Genomic DNA, 14462 nt, shown 5'->3' with positions numbered 1-14462 from the left:
GAGTTGGCTGCCCACCGCTCTGGGTGTGTGTGTGTACTCACTGCCCCTAACACGTGTGTGTGTGTGTGTGTGTGTGAGTGTGTGTTCACTACCAGATGGGTTAAATGCGGAGGACACATTTCGCTGTACAGTGTACACTCTACAGTGACAAATACGTGCACCTTTGGTGTACAGAGATACAAAATTAACCAAGAAAATGTGCCACTGTCTAAAATACGTGTGGACCTGGCTAAACAGCTAGCTTGAAAATAAATGCTCATTTATCCAATTCAAATTCTTAAATTCTTTTTTTTTCTTTTTTTTAATTTATAATGGACAGCTACCAAATGGTTCAGCTACAATGTAGGGCGAGGCGTCATTGTCATGATGAGACAGAAATTAAGTGTTATGTGTTTATGTGTTTTAATTATGTGTTGTACAAATCTAGCAGTGCACGTTCAACATACACCATCCCAAAAGTGCATTGTGGGGGTGGAAGCATCATGTTGTAGGTATGCGTTACCTCAGTGTCATACCATTAAGAATGTCAGTAGTTTGCTAAAAACACCCAGAAAATACACCTTTCGACAGAACAGTGATTCCAAATACAAGGTCAATACAGCACAGTAATGGTTCAACAACCAAAAGGAACGTTCCAGTTGTCTAGTTTGTTGGTACTGGAGTGTAGCTCCTCACCTTCAGACTCTGCTAGTTTTGGGAATATAAGTTGCTACAACAACCAAACCGTGTGACTGTGGCTTTTTTTTTCTTTTGACTAAGAGCATATTGATTTGTAATAAATGTATTGTCTCAAACTATCTGTGTTTTAATTTTATCTTGTGATCTTGTTCGATTAGCTGCATTAGGTCTGGAAACAAGTGAAATGATCAGCCAATGGAGAAGACAATATCACAAGGTAAATTTGCCCCAAAATATTTCAAATCTAAAATATATAATAATTTCAAATAGATATATCACCAATATTTAAGATGTTTTCACTTTACAATATGCATTTTTTGCATTATAGTAAAAAACAAGATTTTCACTAGGATCTTTATACACTCACTTTAAACCTAAAAAATGAGATCCATCAAATGGTTCTTTAAGAAACCAAAAGTTTTTTTTTTGTTGGAAAAACTAAAAGTGTTGCTCCAAAGAACCCTTTATTTTTATTTATTAAAAACTAGTCCCATCTTTTAATGCTTTAAAACCAGATTTTATTATTTATTAACCCATATTTTATACACTGTGAATCTGAAAGTCCCATGCAGGGCCAGCAGGTGTCACAGGAAGCCTTGAAGCGTGTGCATGTGTGCTGACGGAGTGGCTTGGCTTGAATGGGTGCACATGTGTGTGTGCAGCCAAGGCTTGTTATCGACACACCCTTGCACGATGAGGTCATCCATGGAGAAGGACATAATTTGGTGAAAGTCTCAATGCAAAGAGGGACAGAACTGTGTCCACGCCTCTCTGAAATGCATCAATAGGGATGTCAGAAGCAACTTGCCTGTGTTTTTGTGTATGCGCATGTGAGTACACATGCCTGAATACGTGATTTTTGTGTTTTTGGTTTGTGCAAAACATACTTCTGGAGACTTCCAGATTTTGTGATATCACACCCTAGAGTATGTCCCACCCCTCCCCATTGCCCCTACAAATGACGGTCCTTGTTACAGCATCTCCACACTACAGCACTAACTGACTGCTCATTGTGTGGCTGTATAAACTGAGCTGCCGGTTTATTAAGTACACTTGTTCAAACATTAGATACACACATTCACTGACCTTTTTATCAGCCACATCCACCATATGAACAGTTTAACATACATTTATTTTCCCTTATCCCAAATATTGTCTCAGCCAAGATATATTTTACAACATGCATTTTAATATAATCCTGTTATTATTACGACTGATACTGTAGCCAAATATTGCACTTTATATTTAATAATATCTTTGTTATGAAAACTGTCTTTCGGTTTGGCACTGGAGCTATGAAGCTAATGTAGCTAACAGGTAATAGAAGCTTACACCCGTGCAATTAGAACAGCACAATATTGGAAATCTAAACATTTATTTTTCCTGATATATGATACACAGATTTTACCAAAAGGCACCAGATGATCCAACATGTTATAATATTAATTAATCAATCAGCTATGTATTGGTATCAACACCAGTTTTCAGCCAAAATATGCGAACAGTCAACTTGGCCGACCCTGAGAACTGGTCAGATCATGTTTTCGAGAGAGGCTAAGGCTCCTCAGTTACAGGAAGTTGCAGCCCGCACACGACTGCAGGAGTCCATTAGAGCTAGAGTAGTACTCCACTCTGTTTGCTATAGGCATGTAGACAGTAGGGGTTGTTTTTAAATTTTATTATTATTGTTTTTTTTTCTCACATCGGACTCAATTGTAGAATATTTGTAACATCACTAGAGAGTATGTGACCCAATACAGTGAGTATAAGCAGAGCTAGCAAACACTGTTAACCACACAAAAATACAGAAGCAACAGTTGAAAAGCTGAAGAAAGAGCACCCAAAGTGATGGAGTTTTTAGCGCTAAATAAGCAGGTCTTTTCGGCTGCGTTTCCACCTTGAGTTTCACCGTACAGTTCAGTACATGACTTCATAGGCTCTCACAGCTGGTGCTCAACCACCCTTGATCGGTATCGGCAATCGGCCAATTGTACTGAAAGACAATCTGCGCTTGGAATCGCTCCCAAAAACACTGATCGGCCCATCTCTAACATTAATAATGCACTTAATTAATAATGATCTTGTATCTCTGATCAAGATCGGAGTTAAACAAATGCTATTGGGCAAATACAGTCTGCTTCTGGTGCACATGCCCTGGAATGTGACTGTTACGTATGCGCCCATTTTGATGGCGATGCTAAAATGATTAGCATTGTGCTAACAACATGCTTAATTTCGCACACACCTGCCCCAAACCAGAGCTCTATAGAGATGGACAAAAGTATGTCACATTAAAAACCAGTCTGAACAACTTCACATAGCTTCATTTGTAATTTCAGTAACCCAAAGTCTAAACCTAACCCTCAACCTGATCCTAACCTAAGTCCAAATCCTAACCCTAATACTCCTGACAGTTAGTATATAGTTTGTTAACAAACCTTTGTAAATAGGCTAAAGGGGGCTATAGTGAGTGTACTATCCAAATAAAGTGAGTCCAACATTTTAGATACCAAACATCTTAAATCTCAAACATTTTAACTTTGAAATAAGAGTGATTTGCCTATAAAGTGCTCCACATAAATGGTTAACCCTTTTCAAATAATAACCTTCTCAACATACATGACTATGAATGTCTTCAAAATGGTAATCTCAAAAAGAGTTTCTTAATGGTCTGGTGTATTGACTGAACATGATTGCTTTGCTTATTGACTGAGGGCTTGATTGAAGTGGTATTTTTTCACTGAGCACTACAGATTAACTCAGGCACTGCATCAATTTCAAGTCAACAACTACTTAATTTCTATCTAGGTTTAGAAATTAATTGCGAGCAGTTTACAGCTTTCTAATAGTCCGGTTGCACTTTGGAGTATACTGCAAAACATGGATCTTCTTTTTGGATCACTTCAGAGGAAATTAGCCATGCCAGATTGCCATTTGTGTTACAACTGCAATTGCTGCAGCTGCAATTGTGATGAATATTTTTGATGTTTCTTGATCGAATACCTACTGGAATAATAATAGGGTCTCCTGAAATAACCCACATTAGCAAATAGCTGTGTAATTTAGAGAGGAATTCGTGACACAACACTTATACAGTAATTACTGCTGGAGCCATTTAGTCAGCTCTGCTATAGTCATGAGGAATGTTCCTAATTGATTAAATGCTTTTGCTGATTACAATGAAATTAATTGTGTGCGTTGCCCCATGGAGAGCCCCAGATGTTTGTTACCAGAATAGTATCTCTGCAGGTAGATGGGCTCCATCTGTAACATATTAGACAAACGAATAGGAGACAGTAGGTAGCTGAAGGTGTCCAGTTATTTAATTTTATTACCAGTTCTGAAGTCCAGAGTAGGTAACTGAGATGTAAAAGGCTGATATTTTTGATGCCCTGAACTTACTTTTATGTATTTTGAAATAATAGAGTTTGAAGTCTGTAAACATAAGCACACTGTTCACATATGAAACTGAACAAAACAACAAAACAAAACACTTGTCCGCATGAAAAGCCAAGGCATGTTGTGATTGGATTATGGCTGTTATGTATGTGCCAGCCACAATGCGCCGTATTGCGCCCATTGCGATAACGATGCTAAAATGATTGTGCTAACAGCATGCTTAATTTGGCACACACTTGCCTCCATTCAGACCATTCAGAGCTATATAGAGATGGTCAAAAGTGTCACATTAAAAACAGCCATCATGAAATCTGAACAACTTCACATAGCTTCATTTCTAATTTCAGTAACCGAACCTAACCTAAGTCTAAACCTAACCCAAGTCCAAATCCTAACCCTAATACTCCTGATCGGATTATGATTGGATTACGATCAGATCACTGAAAACACATTCGCAGGCGGTCAGAAACTGATTTGATTCAATACAAGTTTTAGGAGAATGCGTTTTCTGTGATCAGATTCTGTCAGGCAAGTGGACATACACCTGTCGAAAAACATTAATATGAATAATAATTACTGTGGATCTTGGCCTCTGTCTCCCTCTTGCTCTATCTCTCTTGTCTCTCTCTCTCTTTTGTGTGTACGTGTGTGCACTTCTGCTTATTTTCTGATAGAAGAGAGCAGCATTACAGAGTTTGTTGTTTGTTGTCCGTTGCATTCGGGAATGTGAAAGTCATTTGTTGTTCCACTCTATTGTAGAACCCTCCCTGTTCTTCTAAAGAAGTCTCCCGGAATTTTGCATGACATTTCCGTTGTATACAGGAAGCAAAATGGAAATGATGTAGGCGATGACATGTTGTTATATGTAAAAGCAAAATCGGATCTCATCTGTTCATGTTGGGGATGCATTTTAATAGCAAGTGTAAGTTTGTCAAAGTAGATCCAGAAACTGTCCGGACAGGCCCAACATCTTAGCCAACAATCACAATGAATTAAATTTGAGCTATCATCTTTAAAGACATGGTTGGATAAATTAATTGGATAAGGGATAAATATAGGTTGAAAAAAATGATGACATAAATGAACCTCAGGCAATAATTAATACTTGGATTATTTAGCAGTACTTCCGGTCCTAGTAAAATTAGACAATCTTTTTTTCCAACAGTGCCAAACTGAGTTGTGAGTTTAGGAATGACTGTTGCCTTTGTCATCAGCTGATACTGTCCAGCTGGCATGATGGCCACTCACATTCACTGGCACTGTCCCCCAAGGCAGCATTTGGCCTTAAGGACAGGAAACTGGTCCCCCTGACGCTTTCCTGCTTGGCTGTCTAAGGCCACATATTTGGCCTTTTCCGCAGGGCAGAGATAAGGATTATGTCAACATAAACTGGAATGCCAGTTGGACACAGGAAGTTGATAAGCGCTGTAAGGTCAATTTGATCTTAATAGGAAACTCCTGTGAGTCCGGCACTTGCATGTTAGTAGGAAGACATCCATCAAAGTAATCCTATAGATTATTAAGCATATAGAATGTTACCTATTCTGTCTAGTACAATTGCTATTCTTGATCTTTCAGACATGAAATACTACACTGCTTGTCTAAAGTCTGGTGATACTTTGTCTTTTTTTTTAATGCTTTACAGTGTTGGTAACCTAAATGTAACTTTGGTAGATTTCACAAAAGCTTAATGTGCATGATCAAAGAGTGTTCCTTGGCATGTAGAGTAGGTTTTGCATGAAAAAGCATTTAACAGTTTAAATTCTCCAATCTATTGTTAACATTATGCAATGAGTCTTTGTCTTTGGGTTTAAATGCTGATGACTGCTGACATCACAACAAAACTGTTTAGTATAATGTGTGAGGTATTGTTTTTTTTTTCCAAGGTACACTTTAAGCTGTAAATGTTACATTTTTAAAAATTTAAAAAGTGTTTGTCTAAGGCTATGTTCAACCTGCAGGGAAATCAGATTTGCTTTTCATAAAAAAAAATATATATTTGCAAGTGATCAGATCTGCATGGGTTGCTGTGGTAACAACGCAGGTGATAACCCGGTGCTCTGAATTTGGTGTGGTTTTTGTCTCTCGTGTTTGGAGTGACGCAAAAGAAACTCTGAAAAAGAAAGTTTGAAAGAAACTTTGAGTGGCCATTACATCCACACTGGGATACATCTGCACAAATGAAAAAAAATATATAAAAAAAATAAAAATTGATCGCATTACAAATGTGTTTTTTGGTTGTCCAGACAATCAAGTAATGTATTTGACTTCAAGTTTACATTTTGGTTTTAATTTAATAGCACTTTTAATTCTTCTTCTTTTTCTTCCTAAAAACAAATTATATTCCAGATTTTCCAAACCAGCAATGAATAAAGCTCATTTGATAGCATATTTGTAAGTAGGATCCTTGATTTTAAGACATGTAAAGCTCAGAATGATGCACATGTCCAGTGATGTTTACGTGTCCTATAGGTTGTATAAACCAGGACAAACATCTTTTTTTGTGTGTTAAATATAGACAGAATCCCTCTACAAGTAGGTTGCCATTTTTGTGGCATCAAATGATTGCTCTCTCTCTTTCTTGTTCACTGAATGAGGAACAGTGAGCTAAATTTCACATTTCCAGATTTAGCTACAATGCCCAAATGAAACACTGCTTCTCTTATTTGTTATAGGCCTGAGTCCAGTGCAAGCGTCTGACATCATCACATTGTAAATAAATGTGGACCCTGTGAACTTGGGGAGTGAAATGTATTCTTTGATGCATTATCAATGTTTACATACTATTTTCCATCAAACCTTATAACTTCAAAATAATACATATAATGGTATTATACTAAAAATCATTTTTAAACAGTTGGTTGCTGTTTAGGCTAAAAATGTCCTCTGCTGTATTACCACTGACACAACACTTTAGTCCAAGATGGTGTTTAGACATGAAGGTTGCCATGGCACAGTTTGGGGTCAAGTACTGTTTCATTGCCCTTAATATAGGCATCAAAATTCTGCTATTGTGACTACCCTATGTTTTGTTTATAGTATGTTTCACCCCACTGAGTTCCTGCAAATTTTCAGGAACTCTTGCAGGGAGCTAGCACTCACCAGAAAAACATCCACTATGGCCGCTCCCAGATCTGTAGTTTATTATTGGAGAGTGTGATATATGCAATATGGGTCCATAGGTGTGGTTTCGTAGGCCCCGTTGCTGTATAGAAAAAACAAAACAAAACAAAAAAACTGGCACGCCCAGTGCACTAGCGTTAATGTCAGGTGTGATAAAGCACTCATGTACATTCCACCACTGAGAGTTATGATGACAGCTGACTCTGACTCTGTTGTTGGAGGCAATAAGATGCTGATGTTATATTAGCCTCTGATCTCTGGCGTAACATTTGTGTTTACCCAAAGTATCCAAAGTCATAACACTACTGCCTGTCTTCTCTCAGACACAGTCAACACCCTCTCTCTCTCTCTCTCTCTCTCTCTCTCTCTCTTTCTCCCTCTCTCTGTGTCTTTCAGCATCTGTCATCCCTCTTTCCTTTTTTTTTTTTGACGATAACAGACTCTCCAGGGGTCTCCTCTCCTCCCTTTCAGCTGGCGTGGTCCTGATCCTGTCACATCCCTCTCTTTTTTGTTCTCTCTCTCCTTCTTCTATTCCATTCCTCTAGATTATCATGCGATCTGCAAGGGGCAAAAGAAAACATGACAAATCTAACAGCTGCGACAACACACAGGCCTCCACCCTTTGAGAAAGCCTGCTGATGTGCAAAAGTGTGTGTGTGTGTGTATGTGGAGGTAATGGTGGTTGTGGTGGTGGTCTGTATGTGTTTAATTCAGCCCAGCCCCTGTCTTGTATTATCATGCCAGATGTGGTGAATATGCTTTCATATGTCCAGTGCAAAAATATGCTATGGGTCTACGTTTGACACGTTTCCAATGGTTTTAAGGCAGAAACAGTACAAAATACAGTATTTGCAGTGATATAGGCCAATAAGCATTTGCATAAACATTTTTACCTAAAACTATTGGGGCAAAAATACAGTATTTATTTATATTCCACAACTAATACACTGTCTGCCACTTGATATTGTGAATAAAACATCTAGCAAGCTCATGAAATCAAAACATATAACTAGCAGTGAGGTCTGTAAATTTTGTTTATGCAATAAATAAACAAAAACTGCATCATGCACATGTCACATTCTGTGTGAAATAACAAGCATGTGCAATGTGGAAGGGTTTGAAAATGTGTGATATGGTGCTTCTGCTGTGAAATAAATACTGCTGTTTCACACTTATTCCACCGCCTAAGCACTAAAGTAATTTGCGTTGCGGTTTACAGTGGCCATGCAACAGGCCAAGGTCAGTGATAAAGACTGTATGAAATCTAAATCAATTATATTATTTGTAGCAGCATCTGATTGGGATTGAGTCAAGAAATTGAAAAGAAATATAACCCTTGAGACACCCCTACAGGATACCCTTTTCCCAGGCATTTCTGGATAAGCTTTGAGATGAAGAACTGTCACTAAAAGTGATATAAGCATGAGGACGGAATGGAAATGCTCTAAGTGGAATAATAAAACACATATTTTACATTGACTTCCATTCAAAATTAGGAACACTTTTGTCATCTCATGTAAAGTCACCATTATGTTTTTCATTGGACAGCAACTAAATGGAATTTGCTTAGTGACAAAGGGGGAAAGTGCAAAAAAGTGAGGGTTAAAACCAGAAGACAGTTAAAACCAGTAAAAAAAATGTGGGTGAAGCAGATGTGAAGAACATGAAAATTAAATGGTTAAATGGTAAATGGTTAAATGGTAAATGGTTAAGCATGTGGTATTCATGTGAGTGACAGAAGAACAGACAGACATCAGTGGTAGGAACAGGAAGCTTGACACGTTATCAATACTAACCAGTAAATAATAATTAATAATAACTGTTTGTAAAACATTTAATGCTGAATATTCTATAATGTATTTTCTTAAAATAAAAAAACATTCATCACACATTTGCAATCCATTTAGTATATAAAATAATTAGGCACAACTGCTGTAGTCATTTTACCTGCTTCACCCTGTTTTGCACTATTACTAGTTGTCTCTGGTCATCGTGCAGTTCTTAGAATAATATTTAGTTATAAATTAAATAGAGTGGATCTTCTTCAATTGAATGATCATAAATCTAAGAGTTAACACTAGCTGTGATGGCATGTAATCAAATCTCATGGCATCTCAAATGCCCAATTGGGGGGCAGCAATCTCCAAACTGGAAGGACCCACAGTGCAAAAATGTCCCACATTAGGCTAATCACCCTACATGTCTTCCATTGCATTCCAACCAGAGTAAGAAAACTACCTGAGCAGCTGCATTATAGAGTTTGTTAGGAATCACAGTCATCAAATATCTTGGCAATGGCTTGGCTTGGCTTGGCTTTGTCTTTGAAAACAATCTGCACAAACACACCAAAGCTAAACGTAATTTTATTAAAATAAATAGTTTGATTTAAATGTCTTTTTGAAAGGTAAATGAACTTTCTCAATAAACCAGCAACCAATTGGCATTCCAGTTATCACTCAGTTTGCAGATCCTTTATGAATGACTCTCTACAAGAAGAGATTTTAATACTTTTCTGTGCATCACTAAACCTAAGAGCTCACTACTAGTTGCATGTTTTCATGAGCTAGATAGATGTTTTGTTCATAATATCAGGTGACAATCAGCTTATTGTTGCGGAATATAAATGGGTTTTAATACAGAGCGGAGTGGTGACAGCAGAGTGTGATGGCCTTGGCAGATGTCTCTGACAGTGGGAATGGAGATCATATGAGTGTCCTGTGATTGTTGGGGCAGGCTGTGCTGGACTGTGTGTACAATGTAATGGTTAGACGGCAGCCACTCACAAATTAAGCTACTGTTAGGTAGCCACAGAGAGGGTAAGATCAGGACAGTGATAAAGGAGGGTATTGTATCAGCTTCTTTGTTTTACTTTTTCTTCAACACATTTGATCAATTTAGTTATTATTAAATTAATTTAATATTAATTTAAATTAATTCAGTGAATTGTTAATTCATTCAGAGAGCTTTTTGCCATACAAAAAGTAATGATGAGATATTTTTGGGTTGCTATCATTTCCTGAACAGCACTACTGCTGGCATTGGAATGTCATGTGTGTTGCAGTGGTGCAGATGTATCAGGGACAGCAGCATCACTGGGGTTTGAAACACTTTTATTGTGCACTTTGTTAGACATGCCCAACTTTGGTACAGTGTGTGAGTGGACATTTAGACTACAGCTCTTCATCAGTGGTCATTTTCTGGTAATTTCCACCAAACATAGGACAGCAACACCCCTGCAGAGTGGAAACGTTCAGCTCAGGTGATGCAGGGGTGTCATAGACTAACCCTATAAGAGGTAGCGGAGTCTCTTTATACTTTATACTCTTTATAACCTGTATCATCACATGCATGTGTGTACAGTGCATTTGTGGTGTGGATGGAGATAAATCCAGGCTGGAGGCAGAAGTCTTATTTTTGTCACACTGTTCCAATTCAGTCAGGTTAACCCTTTAATAATGGTTTGTTTTTATGTTTAAACAGTTTTTCTTTTGTATGTTTTCACTACTGTAAATAAATCACATAGCTTATAAAATTATTATTCAGCATCGCCCTGTTTCAGCCAGCCACTCCATTCCACTATTCCATTCAGTCACAATCTACCTGATGACTTTGTGTTTTCTCATGGGGTTTGGCGGAGCATCGTCCCAGATAGCAGGAATGAAAGTCACATTTGGAACTAGTTCAGAGCTGGTTGCTGCAGCGGGTTGTTCACAGAGGTTTAGTAAGTCACTTTAGTCCTCATTTCCAAAATGTTTAATCAGCTTTTCTCTATTAATAACATGATGCTCAGACATGATCTACCAAAGCTGAACTTTCTTAGATTAGGGTCAGAAACACTTGCTTTTGACCAGGAAAAACACATATATAAGAATATAAGTCACATAGTTTTGTGTTCCTGTTTGAAAATAGCCAGCCCATTATAACTGATTAAAAATGTAAAAAAATATGTACATCACCTAATGTTGTGATAAATCTTTAATCAAGTTCATGTGAAGATGACATGTTCTGAACTTATGTTTGCTATTTATAGTCTGTAGGCCATTGACCTGAGCACATACAATTTTTCGGTTATTTTGACTAGACCAAATACTTAGATGAAACATATATTTATTGCAGACTGCCATGTGTCACTGTTGCCTTTGGCTCGCTAACTTAGGTTTTAATTTCTTCTTTGTTGTTGATACTGATTCTGTAAAGCTGCTTTGTGACAACGGCAGTTGGAAAAAGCGCTATACAAATAAATTTAATTAAATGTGGTTGCCAAAATGTGTCAGGAGGTTGCTTTGGTGTAGTTTTACCCCTTGTGATACTACTGTATTTGTATCATCTGCATACAATAATAATAATAATAACAATAGTAATAATAACAATAGTAATAATATATATATATATATATATATATATATATATATATATATATATATATATATATATATATATATACACTGCGCAAAAAAATAAAGGGAACACTTAAACAACACAATATAACTCCAAGTAAATCAGACTTCTGTGAAATCAAACTGTCTGTCACTCGCAGGGAATGGACCAAAGCGAGAAGTTTATTGTGGGACAATAAACCATAAAACAAACAGAAAACGCAGCAAGAATTACGTGGGGCAAAGAGGAACAGAAACAACAACCGTGACAACCATAAGGGGCAAAACAAAAGAACACACCTGGGGCTGCCAAGGCACTAGGGCTGTGCAAGCTGCCGGGGCTGAGCCTGAACCGCTATACGGAAACATAAACCACCAGGCAGAGCCTGGGAAAAACTCTCAACTGAGACAAAAGAGGTGCGCTAGTCAGGCATGCTGAACTTACACGACTTGGCGGGAGTCAGCCGCCAAACCTAGACGACTGAACCGGTCCGACGGAGGGGAAGCTACCTGCCAAAACAAGCTTGAGAGTTGCTCACTACCGGAGCTCCTGAACCTGAGCACGCTAAAACCGTGAAGCCTGGCGAGATCGCCGCAGACCTGCAGTAGCCCCCAAACAGACCCTGATAATAATACTGCCTAGCTAGTTAGCTTGCTATACTTAACTAGCTACGGCCAGAAGAGTCCTCTAGATACAGACGGACTCACAGATTAGACCGGTTAGCTGAGTGCATTGGTTGCACTAAGAGTAATTCTCAGCAACCGGCAGCTGACACTAGCCCTACTTAAATACGCCAGCCCACAGGTGTAACACATTAACCAAACAATGAACAGACACATGACAAACACAACCTAAAAAACCAAGATGGCGACGATGGGTGTCAACACAAGAGTCCTTTTCAACATAAAAGTCCAGAGCATAACAAAACATGACACGACTTTGAAGGGGGAGTTCTTGATCGCCTGTGAGCCGTGGCCCGAGACCGCCCCTGCGGTCGCCGACCAGCAACCTGCAGAGCATGAACGGCCACTGAGGAACTCCGCTAGCCCAGCTTGCTGGGACATGACCGCCAAAGACGCGAGGGCACAGCACCAGCGGAGAGGCGAACCTCCCGGGGCGACCACACGGCCCGGGGACTGGCCTACGCCCATGTGCCTGATCGGCCGGCACCCAGGAGCGCCCCTCGGGACCCCACCGCTAAAACGGGGGTCCCCTTGCCTCCGCAGGCCCTGGCTGCATTTCCTCCGGGGTCACCATGTCCCGGGACCCAATCCCGGACGGGGTCGCCTCCTTGACCCGTGAGGGCGCTGGTCGCCTCCTTGACCTGAGAGGATGGCAGGTGTGCATGTGTCTTCCAGGATGGCACATCAATGCGAGGGGGGGGGGGTATTGCACATAGTATTCCCTGAACATGAACATGTGTGTGTAGTTAAGTGTGTGTGTATGTGATCCGCTGGGAGCAGTGCTGGTTGTGCAGTCTGACGGCAGCAGGAAGGAAGGACCTGCGATACCGCTCCTTCACACACTTGGGGTGAAGCAGCCTGTAAATAAATCACAAACAGTTAGAAACCGACTCCATGAGGATGGTATGAGGGCCCGACGTAAACAGATGGGGGTTGTGTGCGCTGGGCGCCTCCTTGACCCGTGAGGGCGTGCTGGGCACCTCCTTGAGTTTACTGGGTGCCTCCGTGGCTTGACTGGCGGGCTGGGCCGCCTCCGTGGCTTGACTGGCGGGCTGGGCCGCCTCCTTGAACGGTGAGGGCACGCTGGGCGCCGGCATGACCTGAGAGGGAGTGCTGGGCACCGGCATGACGTGATCCGGGGCCGCGAGCGCCGCCTTGACGTGATCTGGGGAGCTGGGCACAGCCACAATAGCAGAGACCCTAGGCGTAGGCCACTGTCCACTTAGGAAGCAACACTGATTGACAATCAATTTCACATGCGGAAATTTCACAGGTGGAAATTATTGGCAATTAGCAAGACACACTCAATAAAGGAGTCTGGTTCTGCAGGTGGGGACAACAGACCACTTCTCAGTACCTATGCTTTCTGGCTGATGTTTTGATCACTTTTGAATGTTGGTGGTGCTTTCACACTCGTGGTAGAGACGGACTCCACAACCCACACAAGTGGCTCAGGTAGTGCAGCTCTTCCAGGATGGCACATCAATGCAAGCTGTGGCAAGAAGGTTTGCTGTGTCTGTCAGCGTAGTGTCCAGAGGCTGGAGGCGCTACCAGGTGACAGGCCAGTACACCAGGAGACGTGGAGGAGGCCGTAGGAGGGCAACAACCCAGCAGCAGGACCACTACCTCCGCCTTTGTGCAAGGACGAACAGGAGGAGCACTGCCAGAGCCCTGCAAAATGACCTCCAGCAGGCCACAAATGTGCATGTGTCTGCACAAACGGTTAGAAACCGACTCCATGAGGATGGTATGAGGGCCCGACGTAAACAGATTGGGGTTGTGCTCATAGCCCAACACCGTGCAGGTCGCTTGGCATTTGCCAGAGAACACCAGGATTGGCAAATTCGCCGGTGTGAAAGCAGGTTCACACTGAGCACATGTGACAGACGTGACAAAGCCTGGAGATGCCGTGGAGAGCGATCTGCTGCCTGCAACATCCTTCAGCATGACTAGTTTGGCAGTGGGTCAGTAATGGTGTGGGGTGGCATTTCTTTGGAGGGCCGCACAGCCCTCCATGTGCTCGCCAGAGGTAGCCTGACTGCCATTAGGTACCGAGATGAGATCCTCAGACCCCTTGTGAGACCATATGCTGGTGCGGTTGGCCCTGGGTTTCTCCTAATGCAGGACAATGCTGGACCTCATGTGGCTGGAGTGTGTCAGCAGTTCCTGCAAGATGAAGGCATTGAAGCTATGGACTGGTCC

Source organism: Salminus brasiliensis, chromosome 14 (genome assembly GCF_030463535.1).
Source record: "Salminus brasiliensis chromosome 14, fSalBra1.hap2, whole genome shotgun sequence".
Taxonomy (NCBI): domain Eukaryota; kingdom Metazoa; phylum Chordata; class Actinopteri; order Characiformes; family Bryconidae; genus Salminus; species Salminus brasiliensis.
This window is presented reverse-complemented; position numbering follows the sequence as displayed.